Source organism: Cuculus canorus, chromosome 2 (genome assembly GCF_017976375.1).
Source record: "Cuculus canorus isolate bCucCan1 chromosome 2, bCucCan1.pri, whole genome shotgun sequence".
Classification (NCBI taxonomy): domain Eukaryota; kingdom Metazoa; phylum Chordata; class Aves; order Cuculiformes; family Cuculidae; genus Cuculus; species Cuculus canorus.
In genome coordinates this window covers 79,932,364-79,945,984 of record NC_071402.1, presented here as the reverse complement: position 1 = coordinate 79,945,984, position 13,621 = coordinate 79,932,364, and the positions used below count along the sequence as shown (strand labels likewise).

Genomic DNA, 13,621 nt, shown 5'->3' with positions numbered 1-13,621 from the left:
TGTTGTCACTACAGATAGAGCAATCTAATGATGTCTGCAGTTAGAACAAGTTCCATTTAACATGATTTAACATTAAATATATGTCTCAAATTGATTCCACTAATCATTTACAGAATCGTAGAATCATAGAATCATTAGGTTGGAAAAGACCTTTGAGATCATCAACTCCAACCATACCTGTCTACTACTAAATCATGTCCCCAAGCACCTCATCTACCCACCTTTTAAACACCTCCAGGGATGGTGGCTCAAACAACTCCCTGGGCAGCCTGTTCCAGTGTTTGATAACCCTTTCTGTGAAGAAATTTTTCCTAATGTCCAATCTAAACTTCCCCTGATGCACCTTAAGGCCATTCCCCCTTGTCCTGTCCCCTGTCACTTGGGAGAAGAGGCCAGGTCCCTCCTTTCCACAACCTCTTTTCAGGTAGTTGTAGAGAGCGATAAGATCTCCCCTCAGCCTCCTCTTCTCTAGGCTAAATAACCCTAGTTCCCTCAGCTGCTCCTCATAAGACTTGTTCTCCAGCCCCTTGACCAGCTTCGTCACTCTTCTCTGAACACGTTCTAGAACATCAATGTCTTTCTTATAGCGAAGGGCCCAAAACCAAACAGAGGACTCGAGGTGCAGCCTCACCAGTGCAGAGTGCAGCAGGAGAATCACTTCCCTGGTCCTACTGGGCACACTGTTTCTGATACAAGCCAAGATACTGTTGGCTTTCTTGGCCACCTGGGCACACTGCTGGCTCATGTTCAGCTGGCTATTGACCAACATCCCAAGGTCTTTCTCTGCCAGGCAGTTTTCCAGCCACTCTTCCCCAAGCCTGTAGTGCTGCATGGGATTTTTGTGTCCCAAGTGTAGGACTGCACTTGGCCTTGTTAAACCTCACCCTATTGGCCTTAGCCCACTGATCCACCCTGTTCAGCTTCCCCTGTAGAGCCTCCTTACCCTCCAGCAGATCAATACTTCCTCCCAGTGTAGACTTTCTGTCTTTTAACTGTTTAATGCAAGACAAAACGCACTATACTGAAATATCTGCTGTCAGGAGCTCAGCTGCTGCCAGGGAGAAAACAGATGTGTAGTAAATGTTAATGTTGCCCCATTCCATGCCCTTTTAGGGTGCCACACCTTTCTAGGGTGCCACATTTGTAGGTTTCTGAAACATGGTTCTTTCCAGATATAAAGTGGTGAGACATCATGAAGATCAGGACAAATAGCCCCATATCCCTTATAGAAAATCATTTATAATGAAAAATCATTATACAAATTAATTCTCATTTTAACTGCTGCACTTAGTTTACCACAAACTAAAAATAATGGCTGGATAAATCTGTAGGCACGTTTAATTTCCTTCTTGGATTGAAATGTTATTTTAAAATGAAAATCGAAGATAATTTACTGAAATTAATATTTTTTTTTTCTGTTTGTGTCTGATGTTGGTACTGATTTGTCCAAAAGTTCTTTATGTCAAAACAGATTAATTTACCTATTTTCAATCGCTTTGGTCTTCAGGCTTCTTACATAATTTTGGTTAACTTCAATTCCATTTTTATTTGAATCACAGAATCATAGAATGTCAGTTTGGAAGGATTCTCAAGGATCACCTGGTCCAACCTTTTCAGGTGGTATACAATTAAAATGAGATGGCCTAGGACCATGTCAAGCTGAGCCTTAAAATTGTCTAGCATAGAGGAATCTACCACTTCCCTGGGGAGATTATTTCAATGTTTAACTGTTCTCATGTTGAAAAAATTTCTTCTGGAATCCAATCACAATCTTTGAGCTCTTCGATGATTTTGTTAATAGTTCCTTGCTAGTGAGGGAATGGATATTCTTAAATCTTAATCAAGAAATAATCACTGTTCTTTAATCCAACTCCAGTAAAGGAATCTATATAAAACAAAACAGGCTTTCTCCTTGAGAAAATTCATTGTCGCTTCTCAAGAGCTTCTGAAAGTTGTTTAAATTATAAACAGATAATCTAGAGAAAATTGCCCAATTTTATACTTTATAATAAGTTACTTAAACAGTGGAAGACAAAACATGATACCTTCTTTCCTCTGTGTGTTTAGTTATTTATTATCAGATCTAACAACATGCTAAGAATATCTTGCTGGCCTTCACAGTGTCCAAGGGCAACGCAACAGACTTATGTTACCTGGAAGATTTGCAAGATGTCCTTCCATATCTGAAGCAATTTGGCCAGAGGACGGAAGGAAGGAAAAGGAGGGAATTAGGGCATTATCCTCCTTAACTTGAATAATGGCTAATCAGAATGCATAACCCAGAAATGCAGTGTTCCCATAGGAAGGGTACGCTTGAAATGTCCACTCATTTGTATTTGGGCCTGCATTGAGAGTTTTCCAAAACATTCCCTTACCAATTTCACTTGTAGAATCTGTCTTGAACTGCAAGGTTAGATGTGGCAGATTAGAAGGCGTGAAGAAAAGAAACAAAGCTGACAAAATAAACCATAGAACACTTTCTAATGCAATTTTCTGTCTGTAATTAGCGCCCATGTTAAAGCCAGTAAGACTGCAACAAGTCCGTCAGACCAGCAACTTAGAGCAGCTAATGGAATGGTCAATATAAACATGCGAACTGCTACAGTAGCAGCTACCGACCTTCTTGTTCACCCAGCTGGCACTCTGAAGCCCTCTGCAGTTATTAATAATAATAAAGCATTCACCTTGCTCCCGAAATTTATTGAGGGTATATATCGCTATTGCAAAGCACTGCACACATGCACACATGCATGCATGTGAAAAACGGGCCCAGTTTTTCTTTTAATGGGAATATCAAACAAATAAAGCATATTCCTATAACAGCATAGAGATTATTTTAGGGACACAAATTTACTAGAAAATACGAATTCACAGGGAATAAAATTTATAAATGATTTATAAGACTGTGCTGACCATGACCGTGATATCTAATCTCCGTTTAAGAGGGTCAAACATTACTGACATTTTGTTTTGCATTTGATTATACTGAGAATATCTGAATAACTATAAGGCATTAGTATCTTGCAGAGCTGAAAACCAGACCAGCCAAGTTTCTGTTCACTGACGTTATTTTAAGAAAGCCTCCTGTCAGACTTGAGGTTTCATTGAGTATTCATCTGTATTATGTTGTTAAAATTTTCATGCTGTAAAAATAGTTCCTGGCCTTTAGTAGAAAGCAATACAATTTTTACCTCTGCTTTATCTCTGTTTCCTCAATAACAGATATAATTTAAGCGAATACCTAGAAGATTCACATGATTTACATTGCAAGACTCCTTCTTGTAAGTTTTCCTGAACTGTGGCCTCTGATGTGTCAGATTAGCTAGGAAAAGACATTTTCGCCTTCTGCATTATATTAACACAATCTCAGACTCTTGAAAACTCTAATCCTACATAGCTGCACATGTATTTTTCAGATAGAGATTTTCTACTTAAAACAGACTTAACTCAAGTCACTGAGAGATAAACATTCAGAGTATTGACTGAACAGCTCCAAGCTGAAATGGAAAGGAATCATAAAGGACTTTGACTCAGATGAAATTTAATTATAACAAGCGGGATCTACGTTACTAGCAGAATATATCTGCATGTGTGTTAATGACTGAAATGGGGGGAAAAAGGGTTAAAGAACATTGAGAATTTTGTATAATGTCACAGGAGCAAAAATTGTGAATTGACATTTTAATTTCTCTTCTTACAACTAGTCATTCATGTAAAATATTGAGACAGCAAATCAGAATGTAATTCATAAACCCAGTTCCTCTTCCCTCACTGGTGCAATTTTGGAGCTTTCAAAGGAATTGATCTTGATTGTCAAAATCAGAATCAGAAATTCTGAAGTGACGCACAGCCTCTAAAGCATTTAGATCTTGTGCTTCTTCGTGTTCATCCATTATGTATAATATGAAGTGACACTGTGAGCCAGAAAAGAAGCTTCTTTCACCTTCTACCCTACCGTGATTATATCCCCAGGTGCCCTGCTGAGTCACTATGCTTCCAAATCTACGTAGGCAGAGCCTCAGACAGTGCCCCAGGGAAGGCAACATCCTTCTTCTTTGATTCCGGTCTCCTTTGTGTTTGAAGTTTCTTTCTACAGTCCCATCCTAAAACTCAGGCCCAATACTTTGATATCATAGTTTGTAAATCTTTTGAGAGGCTTTTTTCAATCCCTGTCAGAACTATGATAGATGACTCACACCTCTTGAGTGCCAGCCAGAATCATGTGTTTTGTTTCAACAGCAGCTGTAAAACTAGATGGCGTGTTCCTTAAATCTGATAACTCGTATGACATATATCATGACAGTCAATGGCTGTTGAAGGACAAGCATAGGGAAGTAATCAATTTCCTATGTTCAAAGAGGGGAAAAGAGATTTTTATCATGATATGATTAAAAATATATGAGCTGTTCCACGAAGGGAGGGGGAAGGGCCCATCCACTTTGAAGTAAATGTGGACCAAACAATAGTAATTACCTCTAATAATTGTGAAGCATTAGTAATACTAGTGAAAAGTAATTGTAATGAACTGTAATACTTGAGTACAGTAGTTGATTTCTTTTTAATAATTGATGTCTGAAAACACAATCTTGCAGTTAAGAGCTATGATTTTCTCACATTGCCTAGCAACCTGTGCAAATATAGAACTACAGATGCAAAACTACTGACCTTTCTTTCATGCCTGTTTTCCTACACAGTGAAAATATAAAGTCAGAAAAGAGATTCCAAATGCTGAACTCTTCAGTATATACTTAGCATTTCAGATAACAAAATGATAATACCTATGCTAAACAGAAAAGGAGAAATTGTTTTACCTACCTAAGCTTAAAATATTGCATACTGGATAGTTTGTCACTGATCTTCCAACACATATAGAATGGTTACTTACCCTACAACATCTGCAGCTTTTTGGAGAAGCTGTCCATCCAGATTGCTTTCCTAGTGTACATGAAAGTGTGGTTGGAATTTTTTTAGACTAACAACAACCAGTGAATCTGTTCCTGCATTTGAGTATAGCTGCATTCAGCCTAAGGGGGTGGATTGAAGTGCTTGTTTCTTTTCTTAGTAAAGAATAAGTAGGATTACAGGAAATGGGAAGAAGAGCGCATTCAAAATATAAGAGCATGCTGAAGGAAGTTAAGGTAATATCTTAGGTAACTTCTCCCCATAGTGCCAAAATACAACTTTCTGGACAACATGACAATATGTTTGAGGAAGCACACACAGAAATGGAGGTGAAAGAGAGCTCTTTTACCCCTTTAATTGAGATTGGAAGGCTGAATAGCAACTGCCATAGAAGACTAAACAAGCAGCAATAAACAGCATTGCAATAGGCGTCAGAGAACTGGAAGAAATAAGATGAAAAGAGAGAAAGAGTGGATGGTAGTTACAAAATGCTGAAGATCTGGGTTCCAAACCTGGAATTGATAGTAAGATGACGCCCAGTCCCCGTACTTCCAAGGTATACCACCTTGTTTGTTCAGTTTGAAAAGTCTGTCCAGCAGACCTTAAAGAGACCTCTGACTAATTGCTACTGACAGCATAGATCTGTATTCTCAGCCAGGACTGAGAACACTCAAGTTTCTCCCTCTAGGAAGGTAAGGCCATTCAAACAAAACTCAGAGTTCCAGGACAATTTGTACTCAAATATTTGATGCCTTCCCGTCTTGAGGTTCTCTAGTCCTTTTTAAGTTTGTTTAGAAGTTTATTTTCCATCTCTTGTGGAAGTACAGGTCCATCATTTCATCTGTGTCCCATGACAGGTTCCCAATTTGCTGTGCACAATTCCCTGCTGTTTCCCCAGCTTGGTCTTTTTTCTGTCCCCTTTATTTCCTGTCTCCGAAGATCTGATTTGATTTCCCAAATGGTGTCCAGATTGCACACAGTAATATATTAGATTCCCAGTGGGCCAAAGGGTTCCTCACTTTGCAGAAATATATTAACCGTGATGCATATGGAGAGGTTAACACTTCAGGCATGGAAGAGAAGAGCAAAGTGGGAACTAAGAGAAGGGATACATGGGCCCCAAGTTCGGCTACACATAAAACATGATTACATATTATTGCTAAACAAGAATTCCATTTAACGCCAGCAAATAGTCAATATGCATTTTTTTCTAAAGCACAGACATATTTAGAAATATCACTTTATCACTGCTGTCAGATGTAGATTTATTCTGTGCATAAAAATCTGTAATTCAGAGAAGTATTGTGGAGATTAGCTGGTGTTTAGAGTAGCTTTTGAGCAATGTGCTTACTTTGATGGTATTTGTTTACTACTTTTTAGCTTTCAGTTACTATGGCTATTAATGCTATATTTAATATGAATTAATGAATTTTTTTAATAGGGAAGAAAGGATAAACTTCTTTGGCCTTGATAGTGGGGGCCTGGTACATGCATGCAGAAGGACTTATGCTGCAATCAGTTTAGGAGATAGAAAACCCTTTATTTAATCTAATACATCAGAAGATGGATACAGATAGAAATAAATAGCTATAGAAAAATAAATCAAATATCAAAACTAAAAAAAAAAAAAAACCACAATACATCATGTAAAGACTGACTTCACTGTTTTGTCTTGCACATCTGTATTGTCTGAGGTCTGCCTGACTGCCCTGAGGGCCTCATTTGTTGTGGCAACAATGAATAGCAGAGGGGGTACAGCAGCAGGTGCTCCCCAAAGAACATTTTTTGAGGGCCTCGTCTCTAGAACTGGGTTCAATGGGGAAGAAGGTGCAGCAGTGAGTGCTGCTCCCTCCCCTTTCCTCCACCCCCCCACCTCAGTGCCCTGGACAGACCCTCTCGAAGGAGCTTCTGCACACGGATGGCAAGACCACCCCCTACACGCTGATGGGGCATGGACTGGCCTTATAAAAGAACTTGCAAGGAGCCGCATGGTGCGTGTGCCCATCACTCCAGTCAGAACCCTAAACCATGCAGCCTGGAAGAAGCTGTTTCAGGAGCTGCTGCCAGAGAGACCATGTGTTCCTGAGGAACTGCTGCTACCCATTGAAGTAGTGACCCTTTCCTTCTCCTCTTCCCTTTCCCCTCTCTCTCTCTCATTTATCTTACTGTGTTTTCTTGACTTGCATCAGTGTGTGTCAGATTACAATCAAGTGACCTTGGCTGTGTTCAAGGATAAAACTGTAATCTGACCAGATTGAAATCTGTTTTCTGCAACTTTGGGAAGTTGCCCTCCCCCATATCTCAGCTGTGCACCTGAATTTTTTGGTCTGTTTATTTTGGTCAAAGCCAGAATAAATTTTGCTTTTTGATTTCACCCTGAGAGTGACCTTGATGGCCTCCAGACTGCTGCACAGATAAATGCAACCTTCCCTCCATTGTGCAGGTCCAAAGAAAGACTGGATATGAGTGCGTAGCTCATGGATCAGGGCATGACACAGCACTTGTGAATATTCCAGAACATAAACGCACACACAAAGCTTATTCCCTCTGAAATGATTCCATTCCAATTTGCTTAGCAATGTCCCTCCAAAAACTCATATACAGAGCAGTTTAAAATCATATTGAAACTCCATGGTTGTTTAGGTTAGGAGGCAGTCTTATAAAAATCGATGAATTTTTTATAATAATTTGGCTCAAGTTTAGACATTCTTTTAACACTAAAATGGATTTAACAAACCATACCAGAAGATAGTACATGTTACTAATATGGAGTAGAAACCTGGACTCATGTTTCTTGCAACTCCTTCAGCTGCACTTGCCTGCAATCCTTATATTTGTGACATTGATTTCATGCCAGTTTTCACTGTTTAGAGTTTTAGGAACAAAGCTTTTCAGGAGCACATAGAGATGATCCCTCTGATCATCCCTCTGTCCTACTAATTAGGGGAACTATTCTTAAGTTTTATTTCTCCCGTAGAACACATTGAAATATTCTGCATGAGTACAGTGTAAATTAAGTGAAACTAATGAAATGTTTCATATTTATAACTACCTTGCAAAAAATACAATTTAATTCATAAATATGGAAGGTAAATTTAGTTATATGCTGTCCTTGCTTCCATGAACTGAGAAAGTTCCTTGAAAGACTAGAGAAAGCAATAGAATTTTCTTTCTATAATTCACAGTATTTGCCTAAAAATATCAGTTCTTAGAAGTTCTTAAACATCAGAATCTTCCTTTTTTGCCTCATGCATTTTGAGGACAGTATAGGAGGTAAATTATCTTAAGAACAGTGGTCAGAATTTAGTTAGATAGCATGTTGTAGTTGTCCTCTGTGAAGTATACTTTTTCTATTACCTTTTCCCACCTAGAATGATTTGTTCTTGAAAGTCTTATTCAGACAAAAATCTTCCAAGACTTCAGAATTATTTGGAGTGAAATAACTAAGCCCTAGAGTAAGTAAGAATGTAATCTGAATAATGCAAAAGAACAAAAAAAAATTGTTTATGTTTATTTATTTTTTAAATAAACATAATTTTTTAAATTCATAGAAGATCAGTCTATAAAATACAAAGTGGATGGCTTGCATAAAAAGTATTAATATTTTAATGAATAATTGCATCATCTAGAAAACAGCAAGAAATCAATAGATTAGTTTGTTCTCCATTTTGATTAATGTAAAGATTCATCTTTTAAAATTCCATGCATTAAAGGTTTTTGGTTGTCTATTTTCTTAGGCACACAAGACATGAGTTAAGTCAAGCAAAAGAATTTTTACAGAATTTGGGGATTACATAAATCATTGCTTCCTTTAGACAAATTATTAATTTCTCTGTGAAATATTATCTACCTCAGCTCACTCCTTCCAACTAGTTTCATATTTTAGATCTTATTTAAAGTCACACTGTTCAGTTATTATTACTACAATATGAAACAGAACAGACTTTAGTCCTCTCTACTTACTTTCTTTCTAGATAACTGGAAATATTCAGAAAGTCAGCACACTCGTATCTAAAAATGTCACTAAAAGAAGTAACAGAGAATAAAACTCAGTAGGAGGAGAGAGAAAAAGAATTCTAATTTTGCCAATGTTTCCTTTAAATCAAGCTCTTAAAAACATTTTGACAGGTATGTATGAATAGTTCTATTATTTTGTAGAACAAATTTTATTAATATTCTTCAGTTTTATTTTATGCACACAACTCCAAGCTTATCAACTGAGTACAGTTTATTATAATTAGCTAAATAGAGTTAGTACTTGAATTCTTAAATTAAAGGTGTTTGAGACTCTGAAGACTTGACCCTGGTTTTGAAAATAACTTATTTAAAGCATAAATGCATGCAGAGCTTCTGAGCAAGTGAGCTTCAGCCTTCACACCCTCATTCATGCACTAACAGTCAAATATAGAAGCATATGATACAAGCATTACCATGCAAGTTAGAAGTAAGCACATTAATCTTTTTCTTGCACAGAAGTGCAACTGCCACACTATTTCATGCAAAATGTAAGTTTCCCGTTGTTTGAATAACTGTCTTTAACTTATAATTTCTAAAAGCAGTTACAAGAAGATTGTTTGAACAGAGAGAAAGGCAGGCAAATTTGCTTGTTATAGACCAACCGTAATCTTACCACACTTCTTTTTTCCTATCCTATTTCAGAAACAAACTTTTAAATCACGCTGGGTAATTTTTACACCTTTGCTTGTTTTAAGCATGCTTATAGAAAATAAGCAAGTAAAGATCACACCAAGTTTTGTATAAAACCAATGCAATCATAAAGTTTTGTATGCTTAAGTCTATTAGATTTGCTGAAGACTGATCAGAAATTTAGTAAATTTCCTATATCTGGTCTATGTGTTGGGATTTTTTCCATAACTACTGGTCTATACTTCTGAAATACATAATTCTTTGAAATGTCAAGCATTACAGCTTACCTTTTTGTAGTACTTGTGATCCCTAGTCAAAGGAAGATTTTTATAGATATGCATGGATGCAGGAATACTTCTACCATCATTTCAGCTATTTTGGGTATATGATCACTCCTTAACAACATCTAGCCTACAGTAACCTAAAATAGGAATCTCTTCAATCATGCCTTCTGGAAAAATACATATCCAGCTCAAACCTAAATAAAAAGTACATAGAGGATAGTGAACTTGCTTTGATGAAATTCTGAGTACAGTCTAATACTTCACTGCAAGGAAAAAACATATGTACTGAGTGCCGCTGTTATCTTATGCTTTGTGTATCTTCCAAATAGCAGAGTATCCACCCTTGATCCACCATAGAGTGTGTAAGATCCGAGCTCTTTACTTATATCATTGTGTCTGACATCATTACTTCGTAAGGAAACTAATTCTTCCCTTTTACATCTCTGCATTGCTTGCATTGAGCCACTGACAGATTCAAAAAGCTAGGAAAGAGATGAGATCATGGGAAGTGATAGCATATCTTTTAAATGTAATTTCTTCTCTTCCTCTGCCAAATTTATGGACTTCCAAAACAGCGTAAAAAGTGAATATTAATTTTCTATAAGGTAGGTCCAAGTATTGCCATTTTGTCCTTAGCATTTCAGGAAAGCTGCCAGGAATACTCATTAATATAAATATATATCATATTTAGGGAAAAAACCTTCATTAACAGAAAATGTTCAGCAGCTGGTCACAAAATACTCTGAAAAAACAGAGGAAAAAAACATTTTATCTCCTAGTAGAGATCTTGGTTATGAACTATCTTACAGAAATCTTTGCCAATATATGTCAAACAACCTCATTCCATGCTTCCCTTGTTAATCACAGATATAACAGAGTATCACGTCTGCTATATGTCTCTCAAGAATCCTTTTTTTGGATAAACAGTAGTAACAATGCTGCCAGTCACCTGTCTTTCAGCAATCATATGCTTGCCTTTCATGGTTAGTGATACGTAGTAACATCCATAGGAAGAAAAGTTGGTTTATATTTTGTTGTTTCATATCAAGAACAAAATACAATATCCCATATGTCAAGACAACTAGCTTCAGTGTCTCTAAGTCTTTGCTGCTGCTTTGAGATACTGCATACTCAGGTTACACCAATTTATGCACAGTAAGCAATTAAATAAAGAAAACCACAAAACATTGGACTAATGTTAAAGGAATTGAGCAATCCTAGTTGTAATTTGATCTGCACACTTCAGTTCCTTTTACTCTGGAAAAATAGATAAGCATCGACAAATTTTAAAAGCACTTTTTTTCCTTGCTGGGTAGCCATTTTATACGTCACTAAAGTTTATGGAGGAAAACGGTGATATTGGTTAGGAAGTGATAGAATTTTTAAAGATCTGATCTTTTAAAAGTTTTGAAATTTTCAAAATTTTCAGAAGTTAGATTTCTTTAATAGTTCCAGCCTTTTTAAATTCTAAAGGATGCCATTACAGATTATCAAATCCAAGCAGTTACCCTAGTTTGTGCCTTAGAACACTATTTTTTATGAGGAACTGGACATATTTCTTATCTCTTGTTTAAATTGCATTTGAAGATTTATTAATTGGCTCTAAAAATATCTTTTTTTAAAAAAACAAAACATCTAAAATAGTATTTTATTATCATTTATATCTCATAATAAGATAATAAATGCCAGCAATCAAAATCTGGACAGCCATGTTGTTTTGCTATTTTTGGTGATATTCTGCTTCATGATTATACAATAGACAAAACAAATGATATCTTGTCTAGATTTTTTCATCTGAATAAGGATATTTTAAAAGGAATCTCATTTTTATAAGAGCTTTCCTGATAATTTCATCTCTTCTCTCAATAATTGCACTCTGATTTATTTAACTTTTGGAGAAAATTCAGCTAGCCCTACCACTGAAATCAAAATACCACTGCACACATACTGCATCACTCCCTCTCCAGGGAAACATATACATTGAAGATATTAGTCACATTTTTAATGCATTATTGGAAAAGTCTCAAGTACTTTAGCAATAAAGATAATGGAGTTTATGCAAAACTTCTCTATTATTATGCTCTCACAAACTAATAAGTGATGTTTAAGGTTGGCTGTTGATGTACATCTCAGTCCAAGTCCAATACAGAAATCTGAAATACTAAAAATTGTTTCAGATTTGCATCTCCAGATGCATCCTTATCAAATTACTGTAATGACATATTATGTACAAATCTTTCCCAGTCTTTCCAAGTTTTCTAGTTCCGTTTTTGCTTTGACATTCCTGAAGAATATATATCTTATCACATTCCTGAGGAACAACAGCAGAGGCTCTGCTGCAGAACCCACCAAGAAAAGTTTTGTGCAGAATATGGTTAGAATTGCTTACTGATAAGCCAAATTAAATAAAAGCAGAACAAAGAGTAATCCGTTTTTAATCCCCACACAACCGTATAGTGATGCAAGCCTGCTCTCCTCATTATCTGAGATGGAATTAAGAAAATCTTGTCTGCAACTTCTATAGCTGGAGAAATTTAAAAAAAAAAAAAAATCCCCACCTTGAAATATAAGGCACCATGAGTATAGTGTGGAACCAAGAATCAGAAAACAGAGAAGCACATTTGCAGGATTATTAACATTCAGCCCTTTTGGGCACTCTTTACTAAGGCCTGGGAGCTTTCCCTCTCTTTCTTCACTTTGGAAATGGTGAGTGTTTTGCCATAAAGGGACCAACTTCTGATGCCAGCCAGCTTAAGATAAATTCCTATATTTCACTGACACAGGTCTTCAGATCTCTAAAAGAGGTAACCTAGAAGTCTGAGGTTTCTAACATGATTCAAGTAACATGCTTCTTGAGCCAGAAAAGAGGTACAAAAAAAAATATTTGCCTTGGATAACAGGGCTTTTTAAGACCTAATGTTCACTGCAGTAAAGCACAATTTGGTTAATTAATTGAAAAAATAAGAAAATATTTTGGGGACGACTTCTTCTTCTTGTAACTCTATTCTGAAAAAAAAGGGGCAAGAGTGTTAAACAAAAACAAATAACAAAAACTATGTTAATGTTGAAGATAAATTCCAAAGACAGATGACTGAATGAAGAGTGAAAAACTAAAAATCTAGTTCAAAGGATATATCTTGTAAAATCTACTATTCTAAAAAGAATACTGGAAGCAAAACATCACTTCAGGGTTAAAGCATACACAGCATGAATGAGTATGCATGTATCTATGTATATGTGTACGCACTCCATTTTGTGAAAGCATTGGTCTTTAAAGTACAAGCGATGTGGATATACATGAAAGCTAACATTTCTGACTTAATAAATCATAGATATACTAGTGTTTGTTTAATGTGCAAAAGTTTTATTGCTTATGATGGCTACAGCGTTAAAACCTCTGCTTATGTAAGTTCACAGTGATAAAATGTCCTGTATTTCATCTACTTCATTAAATCAATTTCTTAGGTACTGTAAGAGTTCTAAATGATTTGTTTGTGTGTCTTAAACACACACCTTAAAGGCAAAACTATGTGTGCTTGAGGCTTTAAGCGTTTGGCATCTTGCTGCCCTTATGTCTGGTGGGGTATGGTGAGAGAAGGGAGGGGGCTTTGCACCTTGTGAACAGGCGAAAACTGCTGAATCACTTTGACAGGGCTGAAGAAAGACAGGAGCTCTTTTGACTGCACGTCTGCCCAAAGAGTTCCAGTAGTGGCTATCCTGACAAGGGTCTCTTGAATTGCAAGTGACCCCTAAAAACTCCAGACCCAATTCCAGAATCTCCCAGAAGG

At 36.6% G+C, this 13,621-nt stretch overlaps 1 long non-coding RNA gene across 2 annotated transcripts in view; it reads right to left on the bottom strand.

Annotated features, from left to right (window-relative positions):
• LOC128851289 (uncharacterized) overlaps positions 1-9,921 on the bottom strand; it is an 89,917-nt gene extending 79,996 nt beyond the window's left edge. Inside the window, exon 1 of one of the 2 annotated variants that reach the window (XR_008448610.1) lies at positions 9,837-9,921. This is a non-coding gene — a long non-coding RNA (uncharacterized LOC128851289). Of the gene's footprint in view, positions 1-4,885; positions 4,987-9,836 lie in introns of those variants that run through there. The other variant, XR_008448611.1, reaches the window with a different exon arrangement.
• Positions 9,922-13,621: the final 3,700 nt, after the last annotated feature.